This window comes from Suricata suricatta, chromosome X (assembly GCF_006229205.1).
Source record: "Suricata suricatta isolate VVHF042 chromosome X, meerkat_22Aug2017_6uvM2_HiC, whole genome shotgun sequence".
In the NCBI taxonomy this organism is placed as follows: domain Eukaryota; kingdom Metazoa; phylum Chordata; class Mammalia; order Carnivora; family Herpestidae; genus Suricata; species Suricata suricatta.
In genome coordinates, this window is record NC_043717.1 from 52,072,051 (window position 1) to 52,085,518 (window position 13,468).

The following is a 13,468-nucleotide window of genomic DNA, read 5'->3' on the forward strand; positions in this document are numbered from 1 at the left end:
GCTTCCTCTTTTGCTATAACTATATCTTCTAATTCACCTATTCTTCTCTCTGCCTCGTCAATCCTTGAGGTGGCTGCCTCCAGTTTGTTATTCACCTCACCTATAGCCTTTTTTTAACTCATCAGTTGATTCTTTGATGCTTTTCTCAACCCCAACGATTAATCTTATGACAAGCTTTTTAAATTCTTGATGTGATATGTTGTCTAGATCTGCCTTGAGCAGTTCTGTGGCTGTAACTTCCTCCTGGAAGTTCTTCAGGGGAGAGTTTCTTCGTTTTGTCATTTTTGCTAGTTTTCTGTCTCTTGTCACCTTTAGAAAGCTCGTTGTGCACTGTGCACCTATTAATATTTCTCTGTTAAAGGAGGCTTATTGACTGTCCAGGGCCTGTCGTTTCAGGAAATATTCTCTTAATGGTGTCTCTCGGTTTCTCTTGTTGTGCCTGTGAGTATTTTATTTCCCTACTCTGCAATATTTGGGATTCGCCTTCTTGCACACTTTGGCTTGTTTCTTGGTGTAGTCCTAAGAAGGAAAACAGACAGACAAACACAGAGGGAACAGAAGCACACATACACACAGACAAATCAAACAAAGAAACACATTAAAGGGGGAAAGAAAAGAAAGAAAATGGGAAGGAATGAGACAAAAAGAAGAGAAGAAGAGAAAATAAAAAGAAAAGAGAAAGAAGGAAAAAAAATAAAAAATATAAAAGGGGTTTGGAGACAACAAAGGACAGTAGACAGTTTAAAAGTGTGTGACCAGTTGAGGGGAGAGGGAAGGATGAGATACAGGAGAATATATCTGGGTTGCAAGAAGGTGAAAAAGTAAAGGAGAAAGGAGAAAGGAAAATGAGGAGTAAAAATTTAAAAGAATTAAGTAAAGGAAAAGGAAAAAAAGGTAATAATAACTATTAAAATAAAAAAAAAGAAAAGCAGCAGCTCCCCTTGTGTATACCCGTGGTTTGATGTGGTAGGTCTTGGAGGCTGCTCTCAGAGGCTCCACCTTGGTGTCTACGGAGATTAGAATGGTGGCACACCAAGCTCTACTAAACTAAGCACGGTAGGCCACTCTAATGAGTCCAATCTCCTTGGGCCGCAGTTGAGCCGAGTTGTATTTTCCAGGCCCTCCTTGGTTCAGAGTTCCAGTCCGTGCACGTTTGTGCTATCACAGATGAAATGTATTTGTTTTGGTGGCTGACTTCTTAGGGGGAGGAATCAGTTTGTTTTGGCTCAGCCAGGGATTTCAGCTGCCCCTGCCTGAGGCGAAATGAGCAGCAGGAGGTGAAGTGCGCACAGTCACAGACCCAATTGCGGAGTCCCCACCCTCAGCCAGGATCGTGATTGCAATGTGGGAAGGAAAAATGAAAAAAAATTGAGTCTCTCTTGGCTTTGGATAGCTGTTGCTCAAGGCGCTGTGCGCTGCTGGAAATGAGCTGGGAGCTCCTGCAGCCTAAGCATTCACCCAGGCCTCCACCCGCCACCGACTCCCTGTCGGGGGCCGCGTACATATGTGTGGGCCCTAGGATTTTCCTGTGGGCACTCAGGATTCGGGATTCACGCAGCCAGTGCAGGGGGTGAGATGCGCCGTGGAAATGCGGTGCATGGTCCCGTTCCCAAAACCAAGTTCGCAGTGCGCGCCCCTGGCGCAGCCGCAGCTGTGGTCGCTTTTCGCCGTGAAGTGCACACCCCTGGAGCAGCCGCAGCTGCCGCTGATTCCCCGCCAAGTTGGCTTAGGGCTGGAAGCTGTTCCTTCCCTTGCACCACCCAGGTTCGGGATTCCGGCTACCCAGCAGTTATCTATGGAGTGGGTTTCTCTCTCCAAGCGTGGCCAAGCATTCTTTACCTCTTCCCCAGAGACAGTACTCTGAGCATGTTCACACTCTCTGTCTCTTCCCTTTGTCTCTCGGGCTCCGCGCGCGCTTGCCCCGCGTTGGGCTGGGGCTCCTGCCTCCCCTGCCTGTCCCGGGCTAGCCCGTTTTCAGATCTCCCCAGTTCGCACTCACTCACTCAGGTATCCTTGAGGTTCTTTTCTTTCTGGAGTCCATATTTTCTCCTTCCGCTCTTGCAGATGAGAGTAATGTCCTTCTCAGTTTGATAGATGGGGTTGACGGAATTTACAGAGCTCCCTTCCTCTCCACCATCTTGGCTCCACTCCCCCCCCCCTTTATGCCTTTGAGCGGAGTGTTCATCCACTATGGACTTGTTATTAGTTCCTCTTCCACCATCAGAAAATGGGTTTGGCACTTAAGCATGATAGTGCCTTGGGTGTGGAGTCTCCATCTGCTATCAGATTATGATAGCACTATGGGCTTGGTGATGTGGAGTAAATCCCTCCCTAAAGCTGTATTCCTGTGGTGTCTGTGAGGCCCTGTTTTTCTGTCAGCTTCCACTTTAGGGAAAGACCACTGAAGATTAACCCCGTAAATAAAACTAACCAGCCAACAAATAAAATGTTCTGCCAGTCATTGCCAGGGAGTTCTGTGATTCCTTCAGTCTCCTCACTGTCGTCTGAGTCACTAGAAAGGCTACCTTGCTCTCTTCCTGTTCCTCCTCTGTACATCTCCATCTGGGGTGTGTGTGTGTGTGTGTGTGTGTGTGTGTGTGTGTGTGTGTGTTTTCAGTCCTGGTAGCCTTTGGAGCTCTCTTACTTGCTCCAAGAGAGTTGGAATATGTTGGATCTCCATACCCAGTGGCTGTCACATTTGTGGGGATTTTGCCAGAGTTGCTTAGCCAGCTCTGGAGAGTAGGAGTTAGGCCTGCTTCTCCTTATCCTCCCTACTTGTATTTTTGACCTTCTTCATCTGATATGGAAAGAAGACTTCTCCACCTGGTGGATAGTGATTGAGAAGTCCACTGTGCACATACCCTCTCGCCTGCCACAGTAAGCATTGGTCTTTGAGAGTCTGGGAAAGGGAGTTGAAAGAATCACATCCCGCCTTCTGTGATGGGTGAAGTGCCTGTGCTTTGCTCAATGGTGGGCTCGCTGCTGCTCTTTGACAATGTATGATCAGATTAGCCCTTAGGTAAATTGAAGCTCCTGAACAGGGTTGCCAGATAAAAGAGAATACTTTTTTACAAATATTTTTTAGTTTATTTATTTATTTAGAGATAGAGACTATGAGTGAGGGAGGAGTAGAGAGAGAGGGAGGGAGGGAGAGATCGAGAGAGAGAGAGAGAGAGAGAGAGAGAGAGAGAGAGAGAGAGAGAATGAGTCTTGAGCAGGCTCCATGCTGTCAGCACAGAGCCTGATGTGGGGTTCGAATTCATGAACTGTAAGATCATGACCCGAGCTGAGATCAAGAGCCAGATGCCCAAACACCTGAGCCACCCAGGCGCCCCTACTTTTTTACAGTTAATTTTTTAGCATAAGTTTGTACCATGCAATATTTGGAACCTACTTAGAGTAAAGCCTGATTTGCTGTTCATCTGAAATTCAGATTTAATGGGACAGCTGTATTTTTATTTGCTAAATCTGGCACCCCTATTCTTGGAGAATCTGAAACCTGAAGGTCAGGCAGATACCAAGTATTGTTAGAAGGTAAAAGGTCACATAAGCTCACTGGTCTAACTCCTTTTCTTCTAGTTTTCCTTTCCCTTACCGTGGGCTAAAGAGTTTTGTTTTGCTTTTCCTATATCACTGCACCCTCCACTCCATACAGTAACTCAGTGGTGTATGTTTCTACACCACTGATTGTCTAAAGCTGTAGAGGATCCAGGATGGATAGTATTGTCTGGTAGATGTCTCCTATCACAATTTCAACATACCACATCTATTTCGGGTGTGTGAACCAGGGCCCCAGGGTTATAGGGGCTCCATATGAGCAGGCTGTTACCTGGAAGAGGGTGAGGGCAGCCCAGTAGCACATTGGAAAGTGGGTTCTCTTAGTGTGACTGTAGGAGTCAACTGGCCTGTGGCCACATGTGCCAGCTACTCTTGGGCAGCCAAACGAAAGCACCAATTGCTCCAGTGTATTCTAGTCTCAGGATGTTCTGATTGATGCCTGAGTTGCTCACAGGTTGAAAGGGGCTAGAAACATGGCTGTCGCCTGTGTCTCTAGGAACTTTCTGTGTAGCTACTGAAATCTCTTGAATTGGCTTTTAATTTAATAGTGGCTCCTGCTCCTACTTTGCCTTTCCAATTCCCAAACATAAGTCTGGGTTTGGATTGGTCAAACTCGTGCCATGTAATGAATGGAGATGTGATCCACAATTCTGAGAGTATAGTTTTTTATTCGATTGGTCTAATGGTCCTAAACATACACTAGCATCTTGATTTTTATACTTAAAAGGAATTTGTATCAAGACTAACATGCTGATGTCACTTTTAAATTGTTCATAATGGATGGTAATAAACTTTTCTGATTTTACTGGTTCTGTTGCTTTCTAAAGGTCGAAGCAATCCCTTAACCCTCCTCCTTTGTTTTGAGTGGTTTCTAAATGCCTTTCAACTCACAAAGGAAGAAATAACTATAACTGTCATATTGCACATTGCAGTTGTGTGTAACTGTACTTATTTTTCTACCTCAGACAACCAGGGTAGGGAACTGTCTTCCCTGCTAACATTGATTCTCTAGTTCCTGCCTCACCCCTACCACATCTTTATCACCACGATTTAGCTTAATTTCTGCTTTTCACTAGTGACACACCAGTTAGTTCCCTGTAGGCGATGATTACACTATATTCAGTAAACAATTACCAGACTCCTATTGTTTTAGAGGTATTACTGTACTAGTGGCTAGGCTTGTAAATATAAGACATAATCTTTAATGTTCTTTGCCTCTTCCAGTTATTTCAGGGAAATATCCTTCCTCTGCTTGTTCTAAAAATGAACTGATACTGGGGCGCTTGGATGACTCAGTCAGTTGAGCATCTGACTTTGGCTCAGGTCATGATCTCACCGTTTGTGGGTTCGAGCCCCGCATCGGGCGCTGTGCTGACAGCTCAGAGCCTGAAGCCTTCCTCCCCGCTCTCTGCCCCTCCCATGCTCATGCTCTGTTTCTCTCTCTTTCTCGATAATAAATAAATGTTAAAAAAAATTTTTTTAATGAACTGATACTGACTGTTAATTGTATATAGTGCCAATGCACTATTAAGTGACTGGTAAGGAAGAGAAAAACAAGATTGTATTTCATTGTGTTTTGCTTTGCTTTGCTTTGCTTTGCTTTGCTTTGCAAACCATTTTATTGGGAATGGCAAGATGGCGGAGAAGTAGGGAGCTCTGTACTTTTCACCCGCCCACATCTCTCAAACAAGGAAGGGCTGAAGCCACTGAACACTGAACCACAGAGTCTGGGAGGCAAAGAGACAGAGTCCACTAAGAAGACAGCCTAATATGGCTACCTCAAGAAACAAGCCAAAGTACACGTGGTGGAGAGTCCCAGACATCACTAAGAGTAGAGAAATAAAATAACCAAAGGCACAACAAGAGAGACGAAGGGACACCATTAAAAGGACACTTCCTGAATGGACAGGCCATGGAAAAATCAATGAGCCTCCTTTAATATAGCAGAATACGCAGGTGCAGACAGCATAACAAGCTTTTAAAATTTACAAGAGACAGAAAGCTAGCCAAAATGATGAAACGGAAAAACTCTCCTCTAGAGAAATACCAGGAAGAAATCACAGCAACAGAATTGGTCAAAACAGATATAAGCAACATAACTGAGCAAGGATTTAGAACAATGATCATAAAATCAATTGCTGGGCTTGCAAAAGGCATGGAAGACATCAGAGAAACTATTGCTAAAAAGACTATGGGCCTTAAAAATCATTGGGGCGCCTGGGTGGTTCAGTTGAGCGTCCGACTTTGGCTCAGGTCATGATCTCATGGTTTGTGGGTTTGAGCCCTGCCTTGGACTCTGTGCTGACAGCTAGCTCAGAGCTTGGAGTCTGTCTTTGGTTTCTGTGTCTCCCTCTCTCTCTGACCCTCCCCTGCTCATGTTGTCTCTCTCTCTCAAAAATAAATAAAACAAAAAAAATCATTGTGATGAATTAAAAAGTGCTATAAATGAGGTGCATAATAAAATGGAGGTGGCCACTGCACAAACTGAAGAGGCAGACAGGAGAATAGGAGAATTAGAAGACACAATTATAGAAAAAGAGGAATCCAAGAAAAAGATAAATTGACCCAGGAGCATGAAAGGAGAATTCAAAAACTGATAGAATATTCGTATCAAAGGAATTCCTGAAGAAGAAGAAAGGAAGGTGCTGAAGAGGTACTTGAACAAATTATAGCCGAGAACTACCCCAATCTGGGGAAGGAAACAGACATTGAAATCCAAGAAGCACAGAGAACTCCCCTCAGATGTAACATGAATCGATCTTCTGCATGATATATCATAGTGAAACTGGCAATATATAAGGATAAAGAGAGAATTCTGAAAGCAGCTAGGGATAAAAGAACCCTAACATACAAAGGGAGACCTATCAGAGTAGTAGGAAACCTATCTACTGAAACTTGGGAGGCAAGAAAGGAATGGAAAGAAATCTTCAATGTGATGAACAGAAAAAAATGCAGCCAAGAATCCTTTATCCAGCAAATCTGTCGTTCAGAATAGAAGTAGAGATAAAGGTTTTCCAAAAGAAACAAATATTGAAGGAATTCATCACCACTAAATCAGCCCTACAGGAAATCCTAAGGGGTACTCTAAGAGGAAAATGTTGCAAGGAACACAAAGTACCAGAGACATCACTAAAAACATGAACGCTACAGATAATGCAATGACTCTAATCCCATATTTTTCAATAATAACACTGAATGTAAATGGACTAAATGCTCCAATCAAAAGACATAGGGTAGCAGAATGGATAAAAAAACAAAGTCCATCTATTTGCTGTCTACCAGAGACTCATTTTAGAACTGAGAACACTTTCAGATTGAAAGTAAAGGAATGGAGAAATATCTATCATGTGACTGGAAGTCAAAAGAAATCCAGAGTAGCCATACTTATACTGGACAAACTGGACTTTATTTTTTTTTATGTTTTATTTATTTTTGATACAGAGAGAGACAGAGCATGAGAGGGGGAGGGGCAGAGAGAGAAGGAGACACAGAACGGGAAGCAGGCTCCAGGCTCTGAGCTAGCTGTCAGCACAGAGCCTGATGCGGGGCTTGAACCCACGAATGTGAGATCTGACCTGAGCCGAAGTCAGAGGCTTAACCAACTGAGCCACCCAGGCACCTCCAAACTGGAATTTAAAGTAGAGGCAGTAACAAGAGATGAAGAAGGGCATTATATAATAATTATAGGGTCTATCTGTTGGGGCCCAGTAGGCCGAAAAACCTCCCGCATAGCAACCATGACGGCAACGCCTCCTGGGCACAGGAGAATCTATTAGGTGACTGTGATGGCAACACCTTTGAGGCATAGGTGAACTATTTGGGAAGTTGTGGAACAAGTCAAAAGACTGTGAAACAATATTTGACTTCCTGGGCTGCACATGTCGTTTCTTTTTAACCTGTCTATGATTTTCTCGTTGCTTTGCAAAAAGGCATATACTTTTAAGTTTTGAAGCAACTTAGGTCAATTAGTGACGCCAGCTTTCCCTTACATTATTTTTGTTTCCAGCTCATTGCCTGCTGTTAGGGGCAAACACAAACCTCTGTCTAAAATTTACTTCTAGGATGATAAGCGTCTTGCCCATAAATAACTGCTAAAGGGCCTTGAGGGAAAGAAAATTCTTTGGGCTTATCTTGTGCATAGAGACAGACTCCCTCATTCCTGTTTTTGACTCCTGTTCTCTCTTCCGTGATAAGAATGATTCTTCCCAGAACATGTTTTTACTTTTTCAAGGACCATAAACTATGTAATCATTAAAGAAAAAATGTAATCACCTATGGTTTAGAAGACACTGACTACCTTAGTAAAGTGTGGTTTTACCACCATTCACGTTGTCTATTTTCTTTCTTATAGATATTGCGCTGACACCAACCCCCTACTCAGAGACCCTTAAACTGAGGTGCATGGGCTGGTCCCCCACATCTATCCATCAGGAAGAGCTAACAATTATAAATGTCTACGCACCAATTTCAGAAGCACCGAAATACATAAAACAATCACAAATAGAAACAATCTTATTGATAAAAATGTGCTAATTGCAGGCGTCTTTAATACTCCACTTACAGCATTGGATAGATCAACTAGACAGAAAATCACTAAAGAAACAATGGACATGAACAACACATTGGGCCAGATGGATTTGACAGATATATTTAGGACTCTATATCCTGAGGCTAGGGAATTCACTTTCTTCTCAAGTGTGCATGGCACATTCTCCAAGATAGATTACATACTGGGTCATAAAGCAGCCCTCAATAAATATAAAAGAATTGAGATCATACCATGCACATTTTCAGGTGACAATGCTATGAAACTCAAAATCAATCACAGGAAAGAGTCTGGAAAATCTCCAAATACATGGAGGTTAAAGAACACCCTACTAAAGAATGAATGGGCCAATCAGGACAGTTGAGAAGAAATTTAAAAATGTATGGAAACAAATTAAAATGAAAATACAACAATCCAAACTCCTTGGGATGCAGCAAAGGCAGTCCTAAGAGGAAAGTACATTGTAATCCAGGCCTACTTTAAGAAACTAGAGAAAGCACAAATACAAACTCTAACAGTGAACCTAAAGGAACTAGAAGCACAGCAGCAAGAGCACCCCAACCCAGTAGAAGAGAAATGATAATGATCAGGGCAGAAATAAACAGTATAGAATCTAAAAAAAAAAAAAAAAAACAGTTGAACAGATCAATGAAACCAGGAGTTCAGTTTTTTGAAAAACTAAACAAAATTGATAAACCTCTAGCTAGGTTTCTTAAAAAAAAAGAGAGAGCACTGAAATAGACAAAATCACGAATCAAAATGGATCTATTACAACCAATCCCTCAGAAATACAAGCAATTATCAGGGAATACCTTGAAAAATTATATGCCAACAAACTGGACAACGTAGAAGAAATGGACAAATGCCTAAACACACATGCACTACCAAAATTCAAACACAAAGAGATAGAAAATCTGAACAGACCCATAACCATTGAAGAAATCGAATCAGTTATCAAAAATCTCCCAAAGAATAAGAGCCTGGGGCCAGATGGCTTTCATGGGGAATTCTACCAGACATTTAAATCAGAGTTAATACCCATTCTTCTCAAGCTATTCCAAAAAATAGAAATAGAAGGAAAACTTCCAGACTCATTCTACGAAGCCAGCATCACTTTGATTCCAAAACCAGAGACTCAGAAAAAAAAAAAAAAAGAACTACAGGCCAAGATCCTTAATGAATACAGATGCAAAAATCCTCAACAAGATACTAGCAAATCAAATTCAAAAGCATATAAAAGGAATTATCCACTATGACCAAGTGGGTTTCATTTACCCTGGGTTACAGAGCTGGTTCAATATTTGCAAATACATCTATGTGATACATCACATTAACAAATGAAAAGATAAAAACCATATGATCCTGTCAAAAGATGCAGAAAAAGCATTTGATAAAATGCAGCATCCTTTCTTAATAAAAATTGTCGAGAAAGTTGGGATATAAGGAACTTACTTAAACATTATAAAAGCCATTTATGAGACTCCCACAGCTAATATCCTCAGTGGGGAAAAACTGAGAGCTTTCCCCCTGAGATCAAGAACACGACAGAGGTGTCCACTCTCACCAGTGTTGTTTAATGTAGTGCTGGAAGTCCTAGCATCAGCAATCAGACAACAAGAGGAAATAAAAGGCATCAGAATTGGCAAAGATGAAGTCAAACTTTCACTTTTCGCAGATGACATGATACTCTATATGGAAAACCCGGCAGACTCCACCAGAAGCCTACTAGAACTGATTCATGAATTCAGAATAGCTGCAGGGTACAAAATCAACATACAGAGGTCAGTTGCATTTTTATACATCAATAATGAAGCAACGGAAAGAGAAATCAAGAAACTGATCCCATTCATAATTGCACCAAAAAAAAAACCCTATAAAATACCTAGGCATAAACCTAATCAAAGATGTAAAAGATCTGTATGATGAAAACTATAGAAAGCTTATGAATGAAATTGAAGAAGACACAAAGAAATGGAAAAACAATCCATGCTCATGGATGGGAAGAATAAACATTGTTAAAATGTCATTATTACCCAAAGCAATCTATACCTTCAATGCAATCCCAATAAAAATTCCACCAGTATTCTTCTCAAAGCTAAAACAAATAATCCAAAAATTTGTATGGAACCACAAAAGACCCCGATTAGCCAAAGTAATATTGAAGAAGAAAACCAAAATGTGAGGCATCAAAATCGCAGACTTTAGCTTCTACTACAAAGCTGTCATCATCAAGACAGTATGGTATTGGCACAAAAACAGCCACATAGACTAATGGAATAGAATAGAGGATCCAGAATTGGACCAATTAATCTTTGTATATATGTATATGGCCAATTTATCTTTGACAAATCAGGAAGGAGTATCCAATGGAAAAAAGACAGCCTCTTTAACAGATGGTGGTGGGAGAACTGGACAGCAATATGCAAAACAATGAAACTAGACCACTTTTTTAACACCATACACAAAAATCAACTCAAAATGGATGAAGGACCTGAATGTGAGACAGGAAACCATCAAAACCCTAGAAAAGAAAACAGGAAACAACCTCCTTGACCTTAACTACAGCAATTTCTTACTGGACACATCCTCATAGGCAAAGGAATCAATAACCAAAATAAACTATTGGGACCTCATCAAGATAAAAAGCTTCAGCACTGCAAAGGAAACAATCAAGAAAACTTACAGGCAACTGATGGAATGGGAAAAGATAGTTGCAAATGACGTATTGGATAAAGGGTTAGTATCCAAAATCTACAAGGAACTCACCAAACTCCACACCCGAAAAACAAATAATCCAGTGAAGAAATGGGCAGAAGACATGAATAGACACTTCTCCAAAGAGGACATCCAGATGGCCAACAGACACATGAAACAATGCTTAGCATCACTCATCATTAGGGAAATACAAATCAAAACCACACTGAGATACCACCTCATTCCAATCAGAATGGCTAAAATGAACAAATCAGGAGATTATAGATGCTGGTGAGGATGTGGAGTAATGGGCACCCTCCTACGCTGTTGGTTGGAATGTAAACTGGTGCAACCACTTTGGAAAACAGTTCGGAAGTTCCTCAAAAAATGAACAATAGAACTCCCCTATGACCCAGCAATAGCACTGCTAGGGATATTCCCAAGGCATACAGCAGTGCTGATGCATAGGGGCACAATGTTCATAGCACTTTCAACAATAGCCAAATCATAGAAAGAGCCTAAATGTCCATCATTGATGAATGGATCAAGAAGATGTGGTTTATATACACAATGGAGTACTACATGGTAATGAGAAAGAATGAAATCTCGCCATTCATAGTAACATGGATCAACCTCAAGGGTGTCATGCTAAGCAAAATAAATCAGGCAGAGAAGGACAAATACCATATGTTTTCTCTCATATGTGGAACAGCAGAAACTTAACAGAGGACCATGGGAGAGCGGAAGGGGTAAAATAGTTGGGGAGAGGGAGGGAAGCAAACCATGAGAGATTCTTGAATAGTGAGAACAAACTGAGGGCTGATGTGGGAGTGGGAGAGGGGAAGGTGGGTGATGGTCATGGAGGAGGACACTTGTGGGGATGAGTACTGGGTGTTATATGGAAACCAACTTGACAATAAACTATAAAATGAAAAATAAAAAATGAAAATAAAATAAAACATTTAAAAACCTGCTTTATTTAAGTATAATTTATATACCAAAAAATACACCCATTTAAGTGTGCAGTTTAATGACTTTTAGCAGTTGCTGAGTACTGCAGCTGTCACCAAAATCCAGTTTTAGAACATTTCCATCACCCAAAAAAGACCTCTCATGCACTTATTTCCTGTTCCCATCATCAGCCCTAGACAATCAGTACTCTCCTTTGTCTGTTTTGAACATTTAACATACATGGAATCAAACAATACATGATTGGGGCACCTGGGTGGCTCAGTCAGTTGAGCATCCGGCTTTAGCTCAGGTCATGATCTCATGGTTCATGGGTTTGAGCCCCACATCGGGCTCTGTGCTGACAGGTAGCTCAGAGCCTGGAGCCTGCTTCAGATTCTGTGCCTCCCTCTCTTTCTGACCCTCCCCTGCTCGTGCTGTCTCTGTCTCTCAAAAATAAATTAAAAAAAATACATGATCATTTTTTAAAAATTACGATCTACACTCAGTAAGGGGCTTGAACTCATGTTCCTAAGATCAAGAGTTGTGCGCTCTACTGACTGAGGCAACCAGGTGCCCCCAATATGTGGTCATTTGGAATTCACTTATTTTTTTAATGTTTATTTGAGAGAGTGAGAAAGAGAGGAGACAGAATTCAAAGCAGACCTCAGGCTCAGAGCTGTCAGCACAGAGCCTGACCTGGGGCTCTAACCCAGGAGTAGTGAGATCATGACCTGAGCCAAAGTCAGTCTCCCAAGCAACTGAGCCACCCAGGGACCCCTAGAACTCTTCTTTTATTTAGCATCAAGGTTCAACCATTTTGCAGCACATATGGGTACTTCATTTCTTTTTATTGCTGAATCCTATTCCATTTACAGATATACCATATTTATCTACTCATAGTGGAGGGCAATTTGGATTGTTCCTACCTTTTGGCTATTATGCATAGTGCTGCTGTGAGCCTTTTTGTACAAGGGTTTGGGTGGACATGTTTTCAGTTCTCTTGAATATATACCTAGGAGCACTGGGAATTGCTGGGAAAATTTATGCAAAACAACATTTTGAGTCAAGAACAGCGTCCTTAATATTATAGTATCTGAAGTCCCCTTCCTCATTCTACAAGCCTCCATCTACCTCTTGCTGAATCTGCTTTTCCTTAAGTACAAGCATCCAAACAGTAGAAATACATTAAAAAACATATTCCACGCTGCTCTTTTGCCTTACCTATTAGGATAGCAACAGTATTCTCCCAACTTTTCATTACTGAAGTGCAGCATCTGAGCTACTATGTAGGTTTAGCAGATCTTTGTCCTCTGGCCTAGAAATGTAACTACTGTTCACATTCTACGGGACATCCATGCAATGAAGTTAAGTGGACATAAAAGTGAATGAGGAAGAGTGGTGTGAAGTGGTTCTCTGTGATTTTCAGGCTGAATTATGAAGTGAAAAAGCAAGGTGAAAGGTATATATAGTATGCTACTTTTTGTGTAATGAAAAAGCAGAAATAATATGTGTACTCATTTGCTTTTTTTGCAAAAAAGAAATGCAGGAAGTACAAATACCAAATAATTATATTGTACACTTGAAACTAATAGAATATGTCAACTATGCCTCAATAAAAAAAATAAACACAGACAGAATAAACCGGAAACTAATGAATGATTTCTTAAGGGGAGTGGCTGCCAGTGGAGAGGGAGCAAGACTTCCATGGAAAGAGCTTTA